This window comes from Pleurodeles waltl, chromosome 2_1, assembly GCF_031143425.1.
Source record: "Pleurodeles waltl isolate 20211129_DDA chromosome 2_1, aPleWal1.hap1.20221129, whole genome shotgun sequence".
NCBI classification, from domain to species: domain Eukaryota; kingdom Metazoa; phylum Chordata; class Amphibia; order Caudata; family Salamandridae; genus Pleurodeles; species Pleurodeles waltl.
The window spans coordinates 748986215-749007735 of record NC_090438.1 but is presented as its reverse complement, the minus strand read 5'-3'; the positions used below and the strand labels follow the sequence as shown (position 1 = coordinate 749007735).

At 50.6% G+C, this 21521-nt stretch overlaps 1 long non-coding RNA gene across 1 annotated transcript in view; it reads left to right on the top strand.

The window, feature by feature from the left end:
* The window catches only part of LOC138259137 (uncharacterized), a 130144-nt gene that overhangs the window by 19487 nt on the left and 89136 nt on the right, over positions 1-21521 (top strand). The gene's annotated exons all lie outside the window — the stretch shown is intronic.

The window sequence follows — 21521 nt, the reverse complement described above, 5'->3', positions numbered from 1 at the left end:
GAATTGCGCGTCTTGCCGATTCGAATGCGTGCATACAAATGCCATGAAAAGTCTAAACGCACAATTACACACACAAGAGCAAAATGTTATTAACATAAAGAATTAGGCCCAAGAATTCCAGCGTCTTTGATTACGGGGTCGGGGGCCCAGCCCAACCTCCGCCTTACCGCCCTGACTAAGGATCACCACGGTAGTATGAAGCACAGAGGCCTGGAAGGTCAAGGTAGGCCACTGGAACAGGAGCTCAGGAAGTTGCTGCTGCTCTGCACAGGGACCTCTAAATAGTGAGCACGTGGAGCTGGGCTGGCTCCCTTTTATAGAGTCTTGGCCCAGCCCACAACCACACCCAGGCATGCTGCAGGGAAGCTTCTAGAAGGCCCTGGAAAGGGACCACACCCTGACTCACTCTGAAAGCCTGCAGCAATACATTGCAAATGAACAGTATTTATAAGCACCTTAAGAATGAATCTTCTGGGTTGAATTCTGCAATGCAAAAGGTTAAACAATAACATATCATCACAATGCATAAATTACATTTACTTGAGAGTGCTGGGTTTTTGCATTCTAGACGCCCGTAGAGCGCGCACTGTCCTGATGTTGACAGGGTCTCAGGTTCCTTGAAGGTAGCTGTGAGTCCAACCATGCCTGTATATTGTTTGCTAGGCAATGACCTGGAGGATTCCCCTTGGAAGGAGGTGGAACACAGGTCTCAGTTGGAGCTGTTGGGTCTGCCTGGGTTGGTATGCATATCAACCTGGTCAATGGCAGCCCTTCAGGTTGATCAAGAGCCCCTGGAGCCTGAAATAGTGGCCCAGGGGATCGCCAAAAGAGTAAGGGCAGGGGGCGCGAGAAATTGGCCCCACAAGTTCCCATGGTCCAGGTGTAGGTGGAGCCTGAAAGTTACGCCCTAGAGCCTACAGAGGAACAGGTGGCTGAACTGGGGGAGGTCCCTGAGCTGTCGCATTTCCAGCACGGAGGGGGACCCTCAAGGGAAGCATTCTATGCAGCACAGAAGTCATGCCCTACTCTGAAGGGTTTGCGACAGCAGGCTGCATAGCAGGCGGCTGGCAAGGAGCCAGGATCTCACCTGATCTACTGGGAGGACGACCTCCTGTATAGTGAGCCTAAGGTTCCTGAGCCTGGTCAGCCAGTTTGCTGGTAGTACCCCAGTGCTTCAAGGCCTTCCTACTGGGGTTGGCTCATGATGTGCCTTTAGATGGACATTTGGGGCAGGACAAGACCTTTGAGAGGCTTTTCACCCACTTTCACTGGCCCCTAATGCACAGGCACTCAGATGCACATTGCAGGTCTTGCCAAACTTGTCAGCAAGTGGCAAGGGTGTGGGGAAATGTAAGGCTCCCTTCCAACCTTTACCTGCTGTTAGTACGCCATTTGAAAGGATAGGTATTGACAATGTGGGGCCTCTGGATCTCAAGACAGCCATGGGCAACTGGTTCATCCTGGTCTTGGTGGACCATGCCACCCGGTACCCAGAAGCCATTCCTCTGAGTTCGATCACTTCCCCTGTTGTGGGTTGTGTTTTGATGTTTTTTTTTACCCGCGTGGGGTTCCTCAAGGAAGTGGTATCTGACAGGGGTACCAACTTCATATCCACATATATGAAGTCTCTGTGGAAGGAGTGTTGGGTAACTTATGAGTTCACCACCCCTTACCAACCCCAAAGAAATGGTCTGGTTGAGAGATTCAACCGCACCTTGAAAGGCATGATTATGGGCCTGTCAGAGCCCTTGAGGTGGAAGTGGGACGTCCTCTTGCCATGCCTTCTGTTCGCTTACAGGGAGGTGCCTCAAAAGGGACTTGGGTTTAGTCCCTTTGAGCTCATCTATGGCCACCCTGTGAGGGGACCTTCATGTCTGGTCAAGGAGGCTTTGGAAAAAGCCCCTAGTAAACCCCCCCAGGATGTATTCAGTTACATGCTGGCTCTGAGAAACCAGACTGCCCGCTTTAGGAGTCTCGCACAGGAGAACCTGGAAGCAAACCAGGAGGACATTAGACGCTGGTATGACCAGAATGCCACTCTGGTCGAGTTTCAAGCTGGCCAAAAAGTGTGGCTGATGGCACCAGTGGAGCCTAGGGCGCTCCAGGACAAGTTGACTGGGCCATTTGAGGTGGTGGAGCACAAGAGTGACGTCACCTACCTGGTGGACTTGCAGTCTCGAAGGAAACCTTTAAGGGTCCTGCATGCCAACCGCCTCAAGCCGCACTTTGAGCGGACTGAACTGTCCATGCTCCTTGCGACAGATGATGGGGTGGAGGAGGAGAGTGAGCCTCTTCTTGACCTCCTGTCTGCAGGAGAGAAAGATGGGTCTGTGGAGGGAGTGATCCTCTCCCCCTCCCTGACTGAAGAGCAGCAGAGGGACTGTCGACAGGTGTTGGAACAGTTCACCTCACTATTTTCCCTGATCCCAGGGGTCACACACTTGTGCACACATGATGTGGACACTGGGGACAGTCGACCCATTAAACAGAAAATTTACAGGGTGACTGACAGGGTCAGGGTATGCATTAAGAATGATGTATCCAAAATGTTAACCCTAGAAGTTATTGAGCAGTTCAGCAGTCCTTGGGCCAGCCCAGTGGTATTGGTCCCAGAGGCTTCTGCACCTGGTGCCACTCCAAAACTTAGGTTCTGTGTGGACTACCGGGGACTCAATGTGGTCAGCAAGACTGACGCACCCCCCCTCATGCTGATGAGCTCATTGACCGGTTGGGAGCTGCCCAGTATCTCAGTACGTTTGAGTTAACGTCTGGGTACTGGCAGATTGCCTTGACTGAAGGGGCCAAGGAGAGCTCAGCATTTTCTACCCCAGATGGACACTTTCAATTTAAAGTGATGCCATTTGGGATGAAGAATGCCCTTGCCACCTTTCAGAGGTTGGTCAACCAGGTGTTGGCTGAGCTGGATGACTTCAGTGCCGCCTGCCTGGATGACACTGCTTTGTTTAGTTCCACATGGGAGGAACATCTGCAACACCTCTGGAGAGTGTTAGAGGCCCTGCAGAAGGCAGGACTCACTATTAAGACAAGCAAGTGCCAAGTAGGGCAGGGTTCTGTGGTGTACTTGGGACACCAGGTAGTGAGTGGCCAGGTGGCACCCCTACAGCCAAAAATTTACACCATTCTGACTTTGGAGCCTCGCATGACCCAGACTGAGGTGAGGGCCTTTTTAGGCCTCACTGGCTATTATAGGAGGTTTGTCAAGGAGTATGGTACCATTGTGACCCCCTTGACTGAGTTGACCTCTAAGAAACAACCAAGGAAGGTGATCTGGACAGAGGCTTGCCAGACCGCTTTTGATGCCCTGAAGACTGCCATGTGCACAGCACCTGTGTTGAAGGCACCTAACTACTCCAAGGAGTTTGTTGTGCTTACAGACGCCTCAGAGCATGGTATTGGAGCTCTCTCATAGCTTAATGAAGAGGGCCTAGATCAACCCATAGCCATCATTAGCAGGAGGTTACTTCCCAGGGAACTTTGGTGGAGTGCCATTGAACGTGAAGCGTTTGCTGTGGTCAGCGCACTGAAGAAGCTAAGGCCCTACTTGTTTGTGACTCACTTCTGGGTTCAGACTGAAAACAGGCCCCTCAGATGATTAATGCAGATGAGGGGTGAGAATCCAAAACTGTTGAGGTGGTCCATTTCCCTACAGGGGATGGACCTCACGGTTGAACACCGCCCTGGTTCAGAAGACACCAATGCTGATGGTCTGTCCAGATTCTTCCTCCTTAGTGATGAGAACTCCCATGAGGTTGGGTAGTTGCTCCCCACTTTCTGCTGGGGGGGACACGTGTTAGACTTTTCATCCTTGACGTGGTCTCCCTCAACTTTTTGCCTTTGTTTCCCAGATTGTTGATGTGTGCTGGACTCTGTTTTTGCTCTTTATTTTACTCTGGGCACTTTACCACTGCTCACTAGTGCTAAAGTGCAAGTACTCCTAAACAAAATGTGTATGTAATTGGTTCATCCATGATTGGCATATTTGATTTACTAGTAGGTCCCTAGTACAGTGCACTAGAGGTGCCCCAGGCTTGTAATTCAAATGCTTCTAGTGGGCCTTCAGCACTGGTTGTGCCACTCACATTAGTAGCTCTGTAAACATGGCTCGGACCTGCCACTGCAAGGTCTGTGCATGCAGTCTTAACTGTAAATTCGACTTGGCAAGTGTACCCACTTGCCAGGCCTAAACCTTCTCTTTTCTTACATGTAAGACACCCCTTAGATAGGCCCTAGGTAGCCCCAAGGGCAGGGTGCAGTGTATGGTTAAGTTAGTACATATTGGGGGTCATTACAACATTGGCGGTATAAGGCGCTTACCGCCGTGCAGAAGACCGCCAATACACCGCCGCGGCCGTGGTAGACCGCCACAGCTATTATGGCACACAACACGGAATCCGCCGAAATTCAGACACCCATACAACACCACCACACCAAAGGTCAGCGATAAACTTGCGGAAACAAAACCTCCACCTCCACGCCAACAGAAATACGCCCATGCTATTACGACCCACGAATCCAGGCGGCGGTCTTTCAACCACGGGATTCCATTGGCGGTACACACCACTGCGCTCAAAATACACACACATATAAAAAACACCGCCACATTGGGCAATTCAAAATACACACACCTGATACACATACACACACCACTTCCACACACCCAACACAATATAAAATACACACCCACATCACATACAAACCCCTACAACCAGAAATTCTGAGAGAAGGCCAGAGAGACAGCACAGCTATTGACAACCCCATCACACAGAGGCACACAACACCATCACCCACACAACATCCACGCACAAAACACCACATACCACTACACTCACCACACTCATCAACACATACACCACCCCACACATCACACATAACACCCCATGTCACGCCAAAGACACCCCTGCTTCTCCGAGGAGGAGCTCAGGGTCATGGTGGAGGAAATCGTACGGGTAGAGCCACAGCTATTTGGCTCACAGGTACAGCACACATCAATAGACAGGAAGATGGAGCTATGGTGTAGAATAGTGGACAGGGTCAACGCCGTGGGACAGCACCCAAGAAATAGGGAGGACATCAGGAAGAGGTGGAACGACCTACGGGGGAAGGTACGTTCAACGGTCTCCAGGCACAACATCGCGGTGCAGCGGACTGGCGGCGGACCCCCACCTCCTCCCCCACAACTAACAACATGGGAGGAGCAAGTCCTGACCATCTTGCATCCTGAGGGCCTCGCAGGAGTCGGTGGAGGATGGGACACTGGTAAGTCAAATCTTAACTATCACATCCCCCACCCTACATGCATGCTATCACACGCCCCCACCCTCACACCCTCCCCTATCACCCCAAATCCTCACCAATCTACCCATGACACCAAGCACCCATCCCAACACCAAGCCCTGCATGACACAACTAAGCATGGACACCCTTCACTAAAGCATGCCCACTGCACATACCCAGAACACCCCCCCAACCATCACCACACAAGCCCCCACACAGGAATGCCTGCACTGGGGATCACGCACACCCAACCATTGCACACCATTACACACACAGATGCAATAATCATGTGCTTATACCCCTGCAGGAACCCTAAGGAACGTCACCACACCAGAGGGTCCAGACAACACCACTCCACCCCCAGAAGAGGCCCACAGTGACGACAGCAGCTCTGCCCCACTGGATCCTGATGACCAGCCCGGACCATCGTGGGCCTCAGGACAGTCGGTTCCCCTTGCCCAGCCACAGCCCAACACCGAGCTGCCACCCTCTGGTAACACCAGCACAGCACCCACCCAGCGGGCCCAAACCTCCCTACCCAGGACAGGTCAATCAGCGGTGTGTCCACCACTACAGGGCACCCAGGCTAACCCACCACCCCAACAACAACAGGGACCTGGGGGCAGTGGTAGTGGGCACACGGTCCAGGGGACGGAGGCACATGAACACCGGGGAACTCGGAGGGCTGCTGTGCGACAGAGGGAGGACAGGCCAAGGGAACCAACTCTCCACAAGGCCCTATCCTCCATCATGGGAGCATACCACCACTCCCAGGAGACGATGGCCACGGTCCTGGACAAGTTGCAGGAGACCCTACGTCTGCAGGACGAACTGTATTTGGGGTTCAGGGAGGAGCTCAGGACCATCAGCTCCGCCCTGGGCACCATTGTAGGGGTGCTGACGGACATTCAAAAGACCTTGAGGGACACCGTGGCACTCCAAGGGGCCCCTGACACTAGCCAGGATGACGAACTGCCCACCACCTCCGCTAGTGGACAGGACGCCCCGCCACAGGACCACCACACCAGCACCCCATCCCCTGTAGACGGACAACCACCACACAAGCGGTCCCTGAGATCCAGAAACAGGACAGAGCAAGATGGCAAGACCCCGCCAGGAAATAAGACCACCCTGATAGTCCCCCACTGTCCCACTTTGTCACCCTGTCCAGATTGGAACTGCCCCAGCTCCACTTCCAATGCCCAGATGGGCAGTGCACCTGTGAGACGAATAGACTGGACTCTGCCATGGACATTCCTCCACCATCACCCATCACCATTTTACAACCTTCCTTGATTTTTTTAGCACTTAAATAAACACCCTTGAAAGCCAAAAAAATCTTTAGTCAGTCTATGATTTGGAACTTTGTATTATCAATTACAGTGTCATAATGGGTTACCCATTGTAAGGCTAACATACCAATGTCACACACCACAAGCCCTTGAAGGATGCAAGCAGTTGACACGTAGGTTACTACACTTGGGAAACTGAAATGGAAGGGTACAACTCAATTAACAAATAGTGAGTGAAATGTCGGTACAGGATAGAGGTAGACGTGTGAAAGTTAATGTAATGTTAAACCAGAAAATGTTCTCACCTGTGTGTCACTGGAAATATTGCTGTATGACTGACTCCCTGTTGTCGTTTTCTTCATCCTCAGCTTCATCCTCATCACTGTCTACTGGCTCCACAGGCTCCACAGCTACCACAACACCGTCATCTTGATCATCCTCCTGCAGAAAAGGCACCTGGCGTCGCAATGCCAAATTATGGAGCAGGTGATGATGATGTCGCACACCTTCTTCAGTGAGTAGAGTAGGGATCCACCTGTCATATGGAGGCACCTGAACCTGGCCTTAAGAAGGCCGACGGTGCGTTCCATTACCCTCCTAGTCCGCCCATGGGCATCATTGTACCGTTCCTCTGCCCTGGTCCTGGGATTCCTCACTGGGGTCAATAGCCACGAAAGGTTGGGGTAACCAGAGTCACCCAATAGCCATACACGGTGCCTCTGGAGTTGACCCATCATATCAGGGATGCTGCTATTCCGCAGGATGTAGGCGTCATGCACTGAGCCAGGGAACATTGCATTTACCTGCGAGATGTACTGGTCTGCCAAACAGACCATCTGGACATTCATGGAATGATAACTCTTCCGGTTTCTGTACACCTGTTCACTCCTGCGGGGGGACCAGAGCTACATGGGTCTCATCAATGTCACCCATGACGTTGGGGATATGTCCAAGGGCATAGAAGTCACCTTTCACTGTAGGCAAATCCTCCACCTGAGGGAAAATGATGTATCTCCTTACGTGTTTCAGCAGGGAAGACAACACTCTGGACAGCACGTTGGAAAACATAGGCTGGGACATCCCTGATGCCATGGCCACTGTTGTCTGAAATGACCCACTTGCAAGGAAATGGAGCACTGACAGCACCTGCACGTCAGGGGGGATTCCGGTCGGATGGCGGATTGGTGACATCAGGTCTGGCTCCAACTGGGTACATAGTTCCTGGATTGTGGCATGGTCAAACCGGTAGGTGACGATGATATGTCTTTCTTCCATTGTCAACAGGTCCACCAGCGGTCGGTACACCGGAGGATTCCGCCATCTTCTCATATGTCCCAGCTGACGGTGCCTAAGAAGGACAACAGCGAAGAACCAGTCACTATTCCTCCAGGTATGTACCCACAGTTACACACAAGACTACACCAACAAAAAAGCCTTCCTGTATGTATGTTGAGTATAGGCCTAGCTATGCGTGACGCAGTAGTAAATGAAGCCATGTGGGCCCCTGAAATGGCGGCTGCCTGACCTCTAAACTGGGACAATGGGATTGTGGGGTAACTGCGCTGGCGTTGCACACTGTCGCGGTAGGCGGTCGTAGACCGCGGCGCAATGCTGCATTGGTTAACATTGGACCCTATGGGTCCCAGGAGCCAATGAACAGGTGCGCCGGCAGTGATGATGCGCACGGCCGCAGACGTCACCGCCATTTTCTATCTGTTCACTCACTAGATACCTGACCTTCGACAGGAGAGGACCTACACTGCTAGTGCTACTGTGACCTCGGTCTGGAAGCGACGATGGCTGTTGCGTCTGGGGAAAGGGCCCCTGCCTTCACTGCACTGGAGTTGGAGAAACTTGTGGATGGGGTCCTCCCCCAGTACACGCTACTCTGTGGCACTCAAACCCACCTTAGCAGAGTGCCAAGTTGAGGTATAGTTGCCCCTGTGGCATCCATGTGCGCAGATTCCCACCATTGCCATGTAGGCCATGTCCCAGAAATTGCATGTGCAGAGGTCAGGAGAACGGCGTAATGCAGGGGGCTGCTGCGTCTGTCTTGTCCGCCAACGGTAGCGGCATGCCATGCACTAAAACTCTCTTTGTTCTGTCTCCCCCCCTTTTCCTGCTCTCCCTGTCCTTTTGTACATCAGCATCATCAGGCGGAGGTACAGTGGCACCGGAGCACGAGGGAGCTGCATCCCACATGGAGGGCCACACCACAGACTCTGAATGCACCAGTGGGACGGAGGGCGAGGGGAGCTTCACCTCGACCACCGGATCACCTACCAGCGACACAGACTCGTCCGCCGATGGGAGCTCCCCTGTGGTGGCGGCACCACCTGTGCGCCCCACTTCTACAGGTACAGCCGCCACCCCCCCTACCAGCACCGCCCTCCCAGCAGCCCCTCAGCGTTCGCCCCGTGCCCGCTCACCCAGGAGGGTGGGCATCACCTTCGCCCCAGGCACCTCAGGCCCTGCCCCAGTCACCCCTGCTGCCCTCAGTGAGGAGGCCATTGACCTCCTCAGGTCACTCACTGTCACTCTACCATTGTGAATGCCATCCAGGGTGTAGAAAGGGAGTTGCAACACGGTAATGCATTCCTGGAGGGCGTTCATTCTGGTCAGGCTGTCCTTCAGCGAATCCTGCAATCTCTGGCCTCAGCACTGATGGCAGCCATTGTCCCTGTGTCTAGCCTCCCCCCTCCAACTTCCTCCACCCAGATCCAATCTCCTGTACCCCAGCCCATCCCAAGCACACCTACAGACCAGCATGCACACAAGTCAACACACACAAGTAGCTCCAGCAAACATAGGCACCACACACACCACAGGCACTCACGCAAGCCTCAGACACATACAGACACAGCAACATCCACTGTCTCCACTGTGTCCCCCTCCTCCTCCTCTCCCTCCTCCCTCCCAGTTTCGTCTACACACACACCTGCATGCACCACATCTACAGGCACTAGGACTCGCACCAGGACACCCAGCACCACAAGCCGCTCACCTGCACTCACCACCTCCACTGCCATTTACACGTCCCCTGTGTCCTCTCCCAATGTGTCTGTGACGCCCCCTCCCAAAGTACCCAAACGCCAGCAGTCACTCACCCAACATCCATCCACCTCACAACAGCCTCCAGTACCTACACCTGCACCCAAAACACCTAAAGTGACACCTCCTACAACCACCTCCTCTTCCTCCACTCCCAGACCCCCTCCAGCTACCCATCCCAGTGTTCGTCAGAAACTGTCCCTCTGTCAAATTGACCTTTTTGCCCCCCCCTCTCCAATTCATCAGTCCCGTCGTAGCGCCTCAGCCAAAAAGCCTCCAGTACCAGTGGTGCGTGTTCCAGGTTTTTGGAGTGCACCGGCCACCAGGGCAGGCAGTAGGACCCGGAGCCAAGGCAGTGGCAGCCCACCCCCTGTAAAGGCTCTGAAAATGGAGAGTGGACGATGGGACCGTCTTAAGACTCCTGGTGGGACAACAAGTGACATGGGATTGAAGGCGATTGGTGAGTCAGCTGTAACTCCAACAAAGGTGGGGAAGGTCCAGAGGAAGTCTGCCCAGCCTGTTAGTGTCACGGCGGAGAAGTGCGCCATCATATCCGGCGTTCCAGACACAACCGCCAGCACCGTCGTCACTGGTCCAGATACCACCGCCAGAGTCACAGCCCAGGAGGGCACAAGTATCGTCACTGGTCCGGAGACCACCGCCAGAGTCACAGCCCAGGAGGGCACAAGTATCGTTACTGGTCCGGAGACCACCGCCAGAGTCACAGCCCAGGAGGGCACAAGTATCGTCACTGGTCCGGAGACCACCGCCAGAGTCACAGCCCAGGAGGGCACAAGTATTGTCACAGGTCAGGAGACCACCGCCAGAGTCGCAGCCCAGGAGGGCACAAGTATCGTCACTGGTCCAGAGACCACCGCCAGAGTCGCAGCCCAGGAGGGCCCAAGTATCGTCACTGGTCCAGAGACCACCGCCAGAGTCGCAGCCCAGGAGGGCCCAAGTATCGTCACTGGTCCAGAGACCACCGCCAGAGTCGCAGCCCAGGAGGGCCCAAGTATCGTCACTGGTCCAGAGACCACCGCCAGAGTCACAGCCCAGGAGGGCCCAAGTATCGTCACTGGTCCAGAGACCACCACCAGAGTCACAGCCCAGGAGGGCCCAAGTATCATCACTGGTCCAGAGACCACCTCCAGAGTCACAGCCCAGGAGGGCACAAGTATCGTCACAGGTCAGGAGACCACCGCCGGAGTCATTGCCCAGGAGGGCCCAGGATGCCACAGCCCCGCTGGGCAATGATGGAACGTCATGCCACACACCAATGCCCATTGTAGAGATCATCATGCCACACACCAATGCCCAGTGTAGAGATCGTCATGCCACACACCAATCCGTATCAGAACCGCCATGGCAAAGCACCGCTGAACAGTCCTGAAACGCCATGTGAAAGCACCGCTGAACAGGGCAAAGACCGCCATGGCAAAGCACCGCTGAACAGGGCAAAGACCGCCATGTGAAAGCACCGCTGAACAGGGCAAAGACCGCCATGGCAAAGCACCGCTGAACAGGGCAAAGACCGCCATGGCAAAGCACCGCTGAACAGTCCTGAAACGCCATGTCAAAGCACCGCTGAACAGGGCAAAGACCGCCATGGCAAAGCACCGCTGAACAGGGCAAAGACCGCCATGTGAAAGCACCGCTGAACAGGGCAAAGACCGCCATGTGAAAGCACCGCTGAACAGGGCAAAGACCGCCATGTGAAAGCACCGCTGAACAGGGCAAAGACCGCCATGGCAAAGCACCGCTGAACAGGGCAAAGACCGCCATGTGAAAGCACCGCTGAACAGGGCAAAGACCGCCATGGCAAAGCACTGCTGAACAGGGCAAAGACCGCCATGGCAAAGCACCGCTGAACAGGGCAAAGACCGCCATGTGAAAGCACCGCTGAACAGGGCAAAGACCGCCATGTGAAAGCACCGCTGAACAGGGCAAAGACCGCCATGGCAAAGCACCGCTGAACAGGGCAAAGACCGCCATGTGAAAGCACCGCTGAACAGGGAAAAGACCGCCATGGCAAAGCACCGCTGAACAGGGCAAAGACCGCCATGTGAAAGCACCGCTGAACAGGGCAAAGACCGCCATGTGAAAGCACCGCTGAACAGGGCAAAGACCGCCATGGCAAAGCACTGCTGAACAAGGCAAAGACCGCCATGGCAAAGCATCGCTGAACAGGGCAAAGACCGCCATGTGAAAGCACCGCTGAACAGGGCAACGACCACCATGGCAAAGCACCGCTGAACAGTCCTGAAACGCCATGTCCAAGCACCGCTGAACAGGGCAAAGACCGCCATGGCAAAGCACCGCTGAACAGGGCAAAGACCGCCATGGCAAAGCACCGCTGAACAGGGCAAAGACCGCCATGGCAAAGCACCGCTGAACAGGGCATGCACCGTCTAGGAATGAATGGACCGCCACATCAGGCATCCTTATCCCATGTGCAGCTGGGACAGTGACAGGACAGGTACTTTCACGTGGAGACTCGTTCAGTCTGGGCACCAGTCCCCCTCCAGAACCAGTGGAGACCTGCATCTACTTGAGAGACTGTGGCTTTGCACTCCCCAGGATGGCACAGTGGGAAAACCACCCACTGTAGTGACTTGAGAGACTGTGGCTTTGCACTCCCCAGGATGGCACAGTGGGCAAACCACCCACTGTAGTGACTTGAGAGACTGTGGCTTTGCACTGTGGCTTTGCACTCCCCAGGATGGCACAGTGGGCAAACCACCCACTGTAGTGACTTGAGAGACTGTGGCTTTGCACTCCCAGGATGGCACAGTGGGAAAACCACCCACTGTAGTGACTTGAGAGACTGTGGCTTTGCACTCCCCAGGATGGCACAGTGGGCAAACTACCCACTGTAGTGACTTGAGAGACTGTGGCTTTGCACTCCCCAGGATACATCAATGGGCATGGAGCCCCGTCGTGGATCTGGCTTCGCATTAATCTGGCTGAGGTGCCCCCCCTTCCCTTTCCCCTGAGGTGCCTGTAGTGTTTCTATCTGATGCCCCAGCAGTGTTCTCTCCGATTTTGGTCAGGTATCTATTGTGGGCCTCGCCCATGCTTTTTTGGACTGTTGGTGCACGGACATTGTTGTGTACATATCTGCACTACTTCTCGGATTGTATGTGTAAATAAGAGTGATTTTGAGACATGTATATCTGTATATTTTTGTATGACATGTATATTGGCACATTACAATGTTTGCCCAATTTTCGCATTGTCTTTGCATTCTTCCGGGGGGATTGTGGGTTGTTACTGTGATTTTTGTGACTGCATTGGTGTGTATGTTGTGATATGCGAGGGTGGGGGTGTTTGGTGGGTGTCCCCCTAACTTTTGCCTCTCCCCTCCCCGTGTCGTAGGTGCAGTACTCACCGGTATCTTCTGCGCCTACGTAGCTGTTGGTCGTAAAGGAGCAGAAAAACAAGGGCAGGTAGGATTTGTAATTCGGGCTCCATGGTGTCCTCCTTCCTCGTGGGATGTGTTGAGGTGAGCGTTTTCCCATAGAAAAAGCTGTTTCCGCCGTGTTTTTATCCGCGGTGCATCCGCCCCGGAAAAGGTGGCGGATTGGCGGGTTGTAATAGTGTGGGCGGTACATTGTCTCCTGCCTGTCTGTTGGTGGTAACCGCCGCGCTGCTTGTCTGTACCGCCGTGGCGGGCGGTGTGTTAAAGTTGCTGTCTTTGTTGGCGGTTTCCGCCAGGGTCATGATTCCCTTTTTTTGTCCGCCGGCCTGTTTGCGGTATTACCGCACCTTTAACACCGTCCGCCAGGGTTATAATGAACCCCATAGTAATGTGTTTTAGAAATACTGCTAAATTTGTTTTTCACTGTCCCTCTCATAGGTTAACATGGAGGCTACCTTTAAATATTCCCTTTGTGAGTGGATGGACATGTGGAGTTTGGGGTCTCTGAGCTTACAAATTAAAAATACATCTTTTAGTAAAGTAGATTTTAAGATTCTGTGTTTGAAAAAGCCACTTTTAGAAAGTGAGCATTTTCTTGCTTAAACCATTTCTGTGACTATGCCTGTTTGTGGATTCCCTGTCTGGGTCAGTTTGACAGTTGGGTTGGTTACACCTCTCACTAGACAGTGACACAAAGGGAGCTGGGGTGTAGTCTGCATTTCCTGATGCGTCATCTGTGCTAGGAGGGAGGGGAGGAGTGGTCACTTACACTTGAAAGGGCTGTGTCTGCCCTCACACAATGCAGTCTCAAACCCCCTGGTGTGTGTCTGGGGCCTGGCCTAGGCAAGGCAGGATTTCACAAACAAGAGAGACTTTCCTTTGAAGTAAGCTTACTTCAAAGGGAAAAATGGGTATAAAAAGGGCACCCAAAACCACAGACTTTAGAACACTTCTGGAAACCAAGAGGAACCTCTGCCTGGAGAAGAGTTGAGGAAGAAGAGCTGCCCTGTCTGTGACTGTGCTTTGTGGAGCCCTCCTGCAGTTGCTGCTTCTGCCTGTGCTAGAGGACAAAGGCTGGACTTTGTGTTGCCTTCCTTCTTGTGAAGAACTCTCCAGGGGCTTGATTTATAGCTTGCCTCCTGTTGTTTGAAGCCTCAGGGACAGCAAAGACTTCTCTCTGCCAGCACCTGGAGCCTCTGCTGAGACTCCTACTCTGCCAAGTGGTGCCCATCCAGTTCCTGGGAACCTGAAAGGAGAAGCTGGCAGCCCAAGAGTGAGAAATCCACACACCGACCGCCGTGTGGGGAAAAGACCAACGCAACTCCGATTTGTGGCTAAAAAATTGACACGCCGCAGCCTTCGCGGCTGAAAATGGACACTTGCCTGCATCGCAACTGGAAGATCGGCTCCTACTGCTGGAGAAATGAAGTGCAACATTGCTGACGGAGGCTGGTGAGATCGCAACCTGCGCTGCGTGTTTTTCAGATCATCGTGCGGCAGGATTTCTGAAGCAAACATCGCTGAGCATGCAAAAACAACGCAAGGCCTGCCCGGACCCAAGAGTGCGGTTCGAATCAATGTATCGCTCTCCTGCAGAGAGAAGAAATGACACACGCCGACTCCACTGAAAGGAGAAACGATGCAAGGTCTCTCTCGTGAGTGAAATAGAAGCTTTGCAAGCCCTTTTTGACACACACGTGCCTGTGCGGGGTTATTTTTGAAGCCCCTAGGTACATTTCCACGCTAACAGCATTAGTGTTGTCTTTAAAATTACATGAAGGCTCTTTTTTGTTTTTAATTGATAACTTGACTTGTGTATTGTGGATTTTTGTCATTTTGGTCTTGCTTTATTACATTAAATCTTTCCTATTTTATTAAACCTGTGTTGTGTCATTTTGTAGTGTTTTCATTAAGTTACTGTTTGTGTTGGTACAAATACCTTACACCTAGCGCTCTGAAGTTAAGCCTACTGCTCGTGCCAAGCTACCAAAGGGTGAGCGGGGGTTAGCTGAGGGTGATTCTCTTTTACCCTGACTAGAGTGAGGGTTCTTGCTTGGACAGGGGGTAACCTCACTGCCAACCAAAGACCACATTTCTAACATTTTCCTACGGGCTGGCTGAGCTAAAGGTCAATATCCACAAGTAGGCACTTTGCAAAAAACATGTCTGTTTTAATTGGAAAAATGGAATGTGTCCTTGTTGTGTTTTGGGCCATTTCGTGTTGCGGACACTAGGTCTACCCACTCAAGTGAGGTTCTATTTTTATAGGGAGGATTGAGAATGCTGGGTAGAAGGAACTTTGTGGCGCCCCTCAGAATCCAGAACTTTGCAGCACTGAAATGTACGGAAAAAGTATTTTTTAGGTAAATTTTGAGGTTTGCAAAAGATTGTGGGTGACAGAGTCCAGTGAGAGACCCACAAGTCACCCCATCCTGGATTTCCCTAGGTGTCTAATTTCCACAAATGTAGAGGTTTACAAGTTGTCCCCATGTGCCGGCTGAGCTAGATACCAAAATCCACGGCTAGTCACTTCGGAAAAATGTGATGTGTCCATGTTGTATTTTGAGGCATTTCCTGTCGCAGGCACTAGGCCTTCCCAAACAAGTGAGGTACCATTTCTATTGGAAGACTTTGGGGAATGCTCGGTGGAGGGAAGTTTATGGCACCTCTCAGATTCCAGAACTTTGCAGCACAGAAATATGAGGAAAAAGTGTTTTGTTAGACAGATTTTGAGGTTTGCAAATGATTCTGGGTGACAGAATCCAATGAAAGCCCCACAAGTAACCACATCTTAGATTTGCCTAGGTTTGTAGTTTAAAAAAATGTATAGGTTTGCTAAGTTTCTTTAGGTGCCGGCTGAGCTAGAGGCCAAAATCCACAGCTAGGCATTTTGCAAAAAACATTCATGTTTATTGGAAAAATGTGATGTGTTCATAGTGTGTTTTGGGGAATTTCCAGTCACAAGCACTAGTCCTACCCACACAAGTGCGGTACCATTTGTATCGGGAGACTTGGGGGAACGCTGGGTAGAAGGAAGTTTGTGGCTCCCCTCGGATTCCAGAACTTTGCAGGACCAAAATGTGAGGAAAAAGTGTTTTTTTAGCCACATTTGAGGTTTGCAAAGGATTCTTGGTGACACAAACTGGTGAGAGACCCACAAGTCACCCCACCCTGGATTCCCCTAGGTGTGTAGATTCAGAAAATGTACAGGTGTGCTGGGTTTCCCTAGGTGCTGGCTGAGCTAGAGGCCAACATCTTGAGCTAGGCACTTTGCAAAAAACACGTCAGTTTTTATTGGAAAAATGTGCTGTGTCCATTTTGTATTTTGAGGCATTTCCTGTCGAAGGCACTAGGCCTACCCACACAGGTGTGGTACCATTTGCATCGGAAGACTTACGGGAATGCTGGGTGGAGGGAAGTTTGTGACACCCTTCAGATTCCAGAACTTTGCAGCATCGAAATATGAGGAAAAAGTGTTTTGTTAGCTAGATTTTGAGGTTTGCAAAGGATTCTGGGTGACAGAACACAGCAAGATCTCCACAAGTAACCCCATCTTAGATTTGCCTAGGTTTGTAGTTTAAATTTTTTTATAGGTTTGCTAAGTCTCTTTAAGTGCCGGCTGAGCTAGAGGCCAAAATCCACAGCTAGGCACTTTGCAAAAAAACATCTTTTTTTATTGGAAAAATATGACATGTTCACAGTGTGTTTTGGGGGATTTCCAGTCACGGGCACTAGTCCTACCCGCACAAGTGCAGTACCATTTGTATTGGGAGACTTGGGGGAATACTGGGTGGAAGAAAGTTTGTGGCTCCCCTCAGATTCCAGAACTTTGCAGCACCGAAATATGAGGAAAAAGTGTTTTGTTCTCCAGATTTTGAGGTTTGCAAAGGATTCTGGGTGACAGAACCCATTGAGAGCCCCACAAGTAACCCCACCCTGGATTCCCTAGGTGTGTAGTTTAATTTTTTTTATAGGTTTGCTAAGTTTCGTTTGGTGCCGGGTGAGATAGAGGCCAAAATCTACAGCTAGGCACTTGCAGAAACATATCCATTTTCATTGGAAAAATGTGATGTGTTCACAGTGTGTTTTGGGGGGTTTTCTGTTACAGGCACTAGGTCTACCCACACATGTGAGGTACCATTTTTATTGGGAAACTTGGGGAAATTTTGGGTGTAAGGAAGTTTGTGGATCCCCTCAGATTCCAGACCTTGGAAGCCCCGAAATGTGAGGAAAAGGTGTTTTCTAAGCCAAAGTTTGAGGTTTGCAAAGGATTCTGGGTAACAGAACCCACTGAGAGCCCCACAACTCACCCCATCCTGGATTTCCCTAGGTGTCTGGCTTCCAAAAATGTATTGGTTTCTTAAGTTTTCCTTGGCGTAAACTGAGCTAGAGGCCAACATCCACAGCTAGGCACTTTGCTAAAAACGCTTCCGTTTTCATTGGAAAAATGTGATGTGTTCACAGTGTGTTTTGGGGGATTTACGGTCGCAGGCACTAATCCTACCCACACAAGTGTGGTACCATTTGTATCGGGAGACTAGGGGGGATAGTGGGTGGAAGGAAGTTTGTGGCTACCCTCAGATTCCAGTACTTTGGAGAACCACAATGTGAAGAAAAGGTGTTTTTTAAGCCAGAGTTTGAGGTTTGCAAAGGATTCTGGGTAACAGAACCCAGTGAGAGCCCCACAACTCAGCCCATTCTGGATTCCCCTAGGTGTCTAGCTTTCACAAATGTATAGGTTTGCTAAGTTTCTTTTGGTGCCATCTGAGCTAGAGGCCAAAACCCTCAGCTAGGCACCTTGCAAAAAACACGTCTGTTTTCATTGGAAAAATGTGATGTGTCCACGTTGTGTTTTGGGGCATTTCCGTGAGGTACCACTTGTATCGGGAGACTTGGGGGAATACTGGGTGGAAGGAAGTTTGTGGCTCCCCTCATATTCCAGAACTGCGCTGCACTGAAATGTGTGGAAAAAGTGATTTTTTAGCCAAATTTTGAGGTTTGCAAAGGATTCTGGGTGACAGAGCACAGTGAGAGCCCCACAAGTCACCCTATCCTGGATTTCCTTGGAGTTTAGATTAGAAAAAATGTATAGTTGTTCTAGATTTCCCTAGGTGCGGGCTGAGCTAGAGGCCAATATCCACAGCTAAGCACTTTGCAAAAAACATGTCTGTTTTCATTCAAAAAATGTGATCTGGCCACATTGTGGTTTGGGGCATTTCCTGTTGCGGGCTCTCTAGGCCTACCCACACAAGTGAGGGACCATTTTTATAGGGAGACTTAGGGTAATGCTGAGTGGAAGAAAGTTTGTGGACTTCCCTCAGATTCCAGAACTTTGCAGCACCGAAAAGTGAGGAAAAAGTGTTTTTTAAGCCAATGTTTGAGGTTTGCAAAGGATTCTGGGTCACAGAACCCAGTCAGAGCCACACAACTCACCACATCCTGAATTGTAAAATATATAGGTTTGCTAGGGTTCCCTAGGTGCAGGCTGAGCTAGAGGCCAAAATCCACAGCTAGGCACTTTGCAAAAAACACGTCCTTTTTCATTGGAAAAATGTGATTTGACCATGTTGTGTTTTGGAGCATTTTGTGTTGCGGGAACTAGGTCTACGTACACAAGTGAGGTTCCATTTTTATAGGGAGACTTGGGGGAATGCTGGGTGTTAAGGAAGTTTGTGGATCCCCTCAGACTCCAGAACTTTTCAGCACTGAAATATGAGTAAAAAGTGCTTTGTTAGCCAGATTTTGAGGTTTGCACAGGATTCTGGGTGACAGAACCCAGTGAGAGCCCCAAAAGTCACCTGTCTTGGACTTCCCTAGGTTTCTGGTTCCCAAAAATGTATAGGTTTGCTAGGTACTGGCTGAGCTAGAGTTCAAAATCCACTGCTAGGCACTTTGCAAAAAAGACATCAGTGTTTATTGGAAAAATTTGATGTATCCATGTTGTGTTTTGGGGCATTTCCTGTTGCAGGCACTAGGCCTACCCACACAAGTGAGGTACCATTTGTATCAGAACACCTAGGAGAATGCTGGGTGGAGGGAAGTCTGTGGCACCCCTCAGATTCCAGAACTTTGCAGCATCGAAATATGAGGAAAAAGTGTTTTGTTAGCCAGATTTTGATGTTTGCAAAGGATTCTGGGTGACAGAACCCAGTAAGAGCCCCACAAGTACCCCTATCTTAGGTTTGTCTATCTTTGTAGTTTAAAAAAATGTATATGTTTGCTATGTTTCCCTAGCTGCAGGCTGAGCTGGAGGCCAAATTCCACAGCTAAGCACTTTGCAAAAAACATATCCGTTTTCACTGAAAAAAATGTGATGTGTCCACGTTGTGGTTTGGGGGCATTTCCTGTCACGGGCACTAGGCCTACCCACACAACTGAGGTACCATTTTTATCTGGAGACTTGGGGAAATGCTGAGTGGCAGAAAGTTTGTGGCTCCCCCTAGATTCTAGAACTTTGCAGCACCGAAATGTTAGGAAAAAGTGTTTTTTTAGGCCAAAGTTTTAGGTTTGCAAAGGATTGTGAGTCACAGAACCCAGTGTGAGGCACACAACTCACCCCATCCTGAATTTTTCTACATGTCTAGTTTCTAAAATGTATATGTTTGCTAGGTTTCCCTTGGTGCCCGCTGAGCTATATACCAAAATCCACAGCTAGGCACTTCGCAAAAAACACGTCCATTCTAATTACAAAAATGTGATGTGTTCACGTTGTGTTTTGTGGCATTTCCTGTCGCAGGGACTAGGCCTACCCACACAAGTGAGGTTCCATTTTTATCGGAAGACTTAGGGAAATGGTGGTTGGAAGGAAGTTTGTGACTCCCCTCATATTCCAGAATTTTGCAGCCCCGAAATGTGTAGATAAGCTATGCTTTTAGCCAAAGTTTGAGATTTGCAAAGGATTCTGCATGACAGAACCCAGTGATAGCCCCACAAGTCACTCCATCCTGGATTCCCCTATTTGTCTAGTTTCATCAAATGTATAGGTTTGTTAAGTTTCCCTTGGTGTCGATTGAGCTAAAGGCCAAAATCCAGAACCTAGGCACTTTTGCAAAAAACACTTCAGTTTTCATTGGAAAAATGTGATGTGTCCACGTTGTGTTTTGGGGCATTTCCTGTCGCGGGCACTAGGTCTACCCACACAAGTGAGGTTCCATTTTTATCAGGAGACTTGAGGGAATGCTGGGTGGAAGGAAGTTTGTGGCTGCCCTCAAAATTCAGAACTTTGCAGCACCGAAATGTGAGGTAAAGTATTTTTTAGGTACATTTTGAGGTTTGCAAAAGATTCTGGGTGACAGAGCCCAGTGAGAGCCCCACAAGTCACCCCATCCTGGATTTCCTTAGGTGTCTAGTTTCCAAAAATGTATAGGTTTACTAGGTGTCCCTTTGTGCCGGCTGAGCTAGATATCAAAATCCAAGGCTAGGCACTTTGTAAATAATACGTCTGTTTTCATTAATAAAATGTGATGTGTCCACGTTGTGTTTTGGGGCATTTCCTGTAATGGACACTAGGTCTTCCCACACAAGTGAGGTACCATTTGTATTGGAAACCTTTTGGGAATGCTGAGTGGAAGGAAGTTTGTGGCTCCCTCAGATTTAAGAACTTTATTATTTATTTAAAAAAAAAATATTTATTGCATTTATAAATATACAACAACCAGCAAACAAAGTAAGGTCCATGCCTAGACAGCAAAGGGCCAGTGCAACCTGCAAAAGCTCCTATCAAAGTTAACAACTTTATTCAGGCGATAGACGAAATAACAGGATTAAGCAGTCTTGTGTTGCAACATGAACATCCATCAACCAGCAAGGCATGGGAACATGGAGAAAAGGGTGGAAAGATAGAGGAAAAAAGAAAAACACCAGAGAGGGAGGGAAATGAAAAAAGCAGCATTCTGGCGAAACACTCCTGGAAAGTGGATCAGGTCATCTCAATGCCTCTAGAGGAGGCCAAGTGCTGCAAAATAAATTGGGAGGGAGGCACAAAAAACTAATCAGCTCCCCGAGCTGCCAGGTACGTCATCAAGGGGGACCATATATTGAGCGGGCGGGATCCCTCCGGCATCAGTTCCCAATATGTCACCAACTGTTCCTGACAATATGCTGCATCCTTTAGCCAGTCCGCACAGCGGGGCACCCACCCACAACCCCAGCACATCGCCAACCTACGCTTTGCAAGTAGCAACAGCAAACCCACAAACTGTATGAAGGCAGTGGGGACCTCCCGTACATAACCCAGAAGCACCATCTCAGGAGTGCACAGCAGCTCCAGACCTGTCATCTCGTTGAGCACACCCAACACCTCAGACCAGTATTCACGCAACGCCCCGCAGTCCCACGCCAAATGCAAAAAGCCCGCCTTCAAAGCCAAGCAGCGTTCGCAGAGAGCATACACCCGCAGACCCATTCTTTTAGTTCTGCTATGAGTGTAACATACCCGCTGTAGAAAATTAAAATGTATGAGGCGA